Raw genomic sequence first — 5000 nt, 5'->3', positions numbered from 1 at the left:
AGGTGAAGAGCCTCTAGTCGATAGAATAATGTAGGTAAGGGAAGTCGGCAAATTGGATCCGTAACTTCGGGATAAGGATTGGCTCTGAGGATCGGGGCGTGTCGGGCTTGGTCGGGAAGTGGGTCAGCGCTAACGTGCCGGGCCTGGGCGAGGTGAGTGCCGTAGGGGTGCCGGTAAGTGCGGGCGTTTAGCGCGGGCGTGGTCTGCTCTCGCCGTTGGTTGGCCTCGTGCTGGCCGGCGGTGCAGGATGCGCGCGCCTGCGCGGCGTTCGCGCCCCGGTGCTTCAACCTGCGTGCAGGATCCGAGCTCGGTCCCGTGCCTTGGCCTCCCACGGATCTTCCTTGCTGCGAGGCCGCGTCCGCCTTAGCGTGCTCCTCCGGGGGCGCGCGGGTGCGCGGATTCTCTTCGGCCGCCATTCAACGATCAACTCAGAACTGGCACGGACTGGGGGAATCCGACTGTCTAATTAAAACAAAGCATTGCGATGGCCCTAGCGGGTGTTGACGCAATGTGATTTCTGCCCAGTGCTCTGAATGTCAACGTGAAGAAATTCAAGCAAGCGCGGGTAAACGGCGGGAGTAACTATGACTCTCTTAAGGTAGCCAAATGCCTCGTCATCTAATTAGTGACGCGCATGAATGGATTAACGAGATTAGGATGCTCCTGAGTGGTCTAAGACCACGACCACAGGGACGAAGGCTAATACAGCCGACGTACGGGCCTGGCAAACCCGGGGTGCCCGAGCCCGGTGCTGGCAAGCGCTACCAGCGCCGTCCGTAATCTGAGACACGTACTTCAACGACCGCTGTGAGGCGCGCAGTGGAACGTCGTGCGTGTTTCGGACCGGAGTCTTGGCTTAACCGCCTGGGCAAGAGAAGGACAATCTCTATAATCACCCCTCACCCTCTGCGTTAGCTGGCGGCTATGGGGCGCAAGGCTGTTGAGTTGTGAACAGTCGTGAGTCAGCCACCTCAGAGGACCGGCCGACCCTCTGTTGTATAAGGCTTACCCAGGTGGGCGGGGCAACGCCTGGGTGGACCACTTATATCCCTAGCTGATCGTGGGAACCACATGGCTTCTCTCAATCAACCTTGTCCCGACGGAACTGGTGGGCCGTCGCGGAGTCACAACACCAACCATTCAGGGGACGAGTCTGACACTCCGTGTCAAGACGAACTCCCAACACAAGGGCAGTCGGAGGCCCATAGGCCAGAAGACCATGACCCCGCGCTTAGCGAGCCAGAATTGGAGCTCCGTACACCTCGTGCACGGAGCGCTAAGACTGCAGCAAGCGAGACGCTGGCACGGACGCTTGCAGACGCGAGTGAAAGTGACAGTGAGAAAGAACGGAAGGCAAAAGTGAGGAAGCAGAAGAAACACCTGCGAAAACTGCTCCGGCAGAGATCGCTGAGTGCGGACGCTGTAACCGATCTGATGCCGCCACCCCGCCAGCCGGCGCCGAAAGCGGCACCTAAGGCGGGAGACAAGCCGAAACCGGCGCAGGTAGCCGGGCGCAAGCCCGGCGGCCCAGTCGGGGAAGGCGCAACGGGGAAGTCCGAACCGAAGGCGGAGACGAAGGCCTCGCGGCCAACGACACCGCCGGCGGGGAAGGCTGCGAGCGAGCCAAAGCTGGCGCAGGTAGCCGGGCAAAGACCCAGCGGCCCAGTCGGCACCGGCAAGCTCACCCAGACTCGCCCGGCGGGAGAGACGGCGGCCCCACGGCCGAAGTCTCAACTGCCGGAGACGGCGAAAAGTGTGCCGAAACCGGCGAAGGTAGCCGGGCAACTGCCCGGCGGCCCAGTCGGGGAAAGCGCCAGCAGTAGCCGCGCCTCTTCACCAATGTCGGGTGCCGAGAGACGCAAGTCCCGGACACGACGGAAGAAGCGGAAACCGAACAAGCAGCCGGACTCGGCGCAGGTAGCCGGACAACAGCCTGGCGGCCCAGTCGATGACGGCACGTCCCGATACAAGGCAAGCCCAAGCGATCTTGCGACCGTGAAGCTTATCGCGACGCGGCTCGAGGACGTCCTGAAGCTCGTGGACGACTCTCTAAAACCGGGACAACTGGTCGAGGAGGGAAATCTGGGGGACTTTAAGAGACAACTGAGAGCTAAGTTGTTTGATTGGGCCATGGCGCAGTCGGCCCTCACCGGAAGGGTGGAAGCCTTGGAGGAGGAGCTGGCGAGGACGAAGGCGGTGCCCATGGCGCCACCCAAGACCTTTGCACAAGTTGCCGCCGCTCCACCTATACCAGAACGGAAAACGCAGGCGATGATAACCAAAGCCCTGACTGAGAAGGCAACGCTCTTCATCAAGTCCAAGGGCAATGAAACTGGCGCAGAAGTGAGAAAGAAATTCACCTCCCTGGTCAAGCCTGAGGTTGAAGGTGTGAAGTTCTCACGGGTCGCCACAAACGGCCCGACGCTCATCGTAGATGTGGCGTCTGAGACTGATCGCCAGAAGCTTCTAGCTAACAACAAACTGACAGAAGCACTCAAGTGCGAACTGCCGAAAAAGCTCAATCCGCAGATAATCATATATCATGTACCATGTGTCATGAAGAATGAAGCTGTGGTTGAGCTAACTCGAAAGCAAAACGACCTTGGAGGACTTTCCGAAACACAGTTTCGCCAGGAGTTTAAGCCGAAGTTCCGGACTGGGCCAAGGGGCAGACAAACATCACATCTCGTGGTGGAAGTAAGCCCCAGACTCAGAGTCGCGATTCTGAGGCAGAAGCGACTGTACATGGGCTTTGAGTCCATGCCGGTTGACGACTACCTGGACTTAGTCGTTTGCACGCGGTGCCAGGATGTGAACCACTCGGTAAGGTTCTGCAAGCAGGACCCGAGTATAATAACATGTGGGCACTGTGGCGAGAACGGCCACATGAGGAAGGACTGTAGAAAAGCGGGGGACCGAGCGGTCTGTATCCCGTGCAAAAAGCGTAATCGCACATGCGAAACGCCAGGCAAAGAGTGTGCCTACTACAGGATTCTCACTCAACGCAAAATCCAGCGGACAGACTATGGGAGACAAGACCTCTCGTCAACCGTCTCCATTCCGGCCGCTACCTCTCCTGTCCCGACCGGACTGTGAAAAATCACAATGCCAATGTCGGTTAAGATAGGACAGCTGAACTGCGCGCGAACGCAAGCGGTGATGCAGGAGGTACGACGCCGAGCGGAGGAGGAGTCTCTAGACATATTATGTCTGCAAGAGCCCTACTCTAGGGACGGAAAGATCCGATATATGCCGACAACAGCTCAGATCCTGGCTGGGGGAGAGCATCCTATGGCAGCAATTGTTGTGCTAAATCGTTCCTTCAGAGCAGTCAAAGTGGCGCACCTAAGCAACAGATGCATGGTGTTAGCTGAGATAAATACTGGCGATTTCACCTTTTTCGTGCTAAATATGTACTTTCAGTACAGGCACAGAGAAAGACCGTATATCGACCAGTTAAAAGAGGCGGTTGGGTTCTACCGCAATGACTTGCTGATTTGCACAATGGACGCAAATGCCATGTCACCCCTATGGCACAGTGACATCACGCCTCTTGGTGCTCGACGCGCCGCCAGGCGAGGTGAGAGACTCGCTGAAGCAATTCACGAGCTCAGACTAGAAGTGCTGAACCGACCAAACTTCCCACCAACTTTCGAAGGCCGCCGTGGAGCGACCTCGAATATCGATGTGACACTGAAGAGTGCACACGAGCATCTCCGTGCGGAGAACTGGAAGGTATGGCGGGGAATGACACTAAGTGACCACAATCTGATCACATTCACTGTAGCCTATGATGGGGAGCCTCCTCCTGAAGACCAGGTGAACGGCACCGTCAAGTACAACTGGCGAAAGGCTAATTGGGATCGACTAAGAGGTAATCTAGTGATACCGAATTGGCCAATGGATCGCGTTGTGGACGTTGACAAAGCTGCAGAAGATCTGACGGCGGCCATACAGACAGCAGCAACAGGCGCAGTCCCGTTGGCCCACACAGGGAAAATGCCTAAGGCACCTTGGAACCCTGAGCTGCAGCGTCTCCGACGCGAATGCAGAAGAGCGCGGCGGCATTACCAGCGCAGCATAGGCGATCACATTCGTGAGGCCACGCTTGCGCGGTACAGGCGGGCCAAAGCCGTGTTTAAGCGGGCACTGCACACAGTACGGACTGAGAGTTGGCAGTCTTTTGTTCGTGACAGTCTGGCGGCTGACCCCTGGGGTACACCGTACAAGATTGCCGTGTCAAAAGTTCGGTCACCGACGGTCCTGTCGACCCTAAGGAAGATCGATGGCAGTCACACCAAGGACTGGCAAGAGTCAGCTGAGCTCCTCATGAGTACCTTATTGCCCGACGATAGTAGCGAAGATGAGGACGAGGAACAGGGGAATTTGAGGCGACAACTCCATGAGCTGTATGCCGATGAGACGCCTGTTGCTCCGTTCACTGAACGTGAAGTTACCGCCGCAATTCTTGAATTGCGCCGTAAAAAGGCGACGGGCCATGATGGACTCGCTGCCGAGGTTCTCCAAGCCCTGTGCGCGGAGATCTGCCCTTACCTGACTAACCTCTACAATGAGTGCTTACGTCAGGGACGGGTACCAGAATCGTGGAAGTTGGCCGAAGTGGTCATTCTGAGAAAGGGTGAGGACAAGGATCCGGAAGTGCCGAAATCATACCGACCCATCTGTCTCTTGAACTCCATGGCTAAGCTCCAGGAGAAGCTCCTATGCCTTCGGCTAGAGCAACACCGGGAACTTAGGGGACGCAGTCCCGACCAATATGGATTCAGGAGGGGTCTGTGTACAGAAGATGCTATAAACAAGGCAATGTTGTTGGTGGACACATCTACAGCCAAGTACGTTGCGGGGATAATGGTTGACATCGCTGGGGCTTTCGACAACCTATGGTGGCCGGCACTGTTCGACAGCCTAAGGAAGTTGGAATGTCCTGGGCCCCTGTACCGGTGCCTGCTAGACTACTGCCGTAACCGGCGGGCGGTTTT

The 5000-nt window shown here is 57.1% G+C and overlaps 1 pseudogene; it reads left to right on the top strand.

Moving 5' to 3' along the window:
• The window catches only part of LOC126318187 (large subunit ribosomal RNA), a 2990-nt pseudogene extending 2286 nt beyond the window's left edge, over nt 1–704 (top strand).
• The last annotated feature ends 4296 nt before the right edge of the window (nt 705–5000 follow it).

Source organism: Schistocerca gregaria, unplaced genomic scaffold (assembly GCF_023897955.1).
Source record: "Schistocerca gregaria isolate iqSchGreg1 unplaced genomic scaffold, iqSchGreg1.2 ptg000657l, whole genome shotgun sequence".
NCBI lineage: Eukaryota > Metazoa > Arthropoda > Insecta > Orthoptera > Acrididae > Schistocerca > Schistocerca gregaria.
The sequence above is the reverse complement of the archived record's forward strand: the minus strand, read 5'-3'. Positions and strand labels throughout refer to the sequence as shown.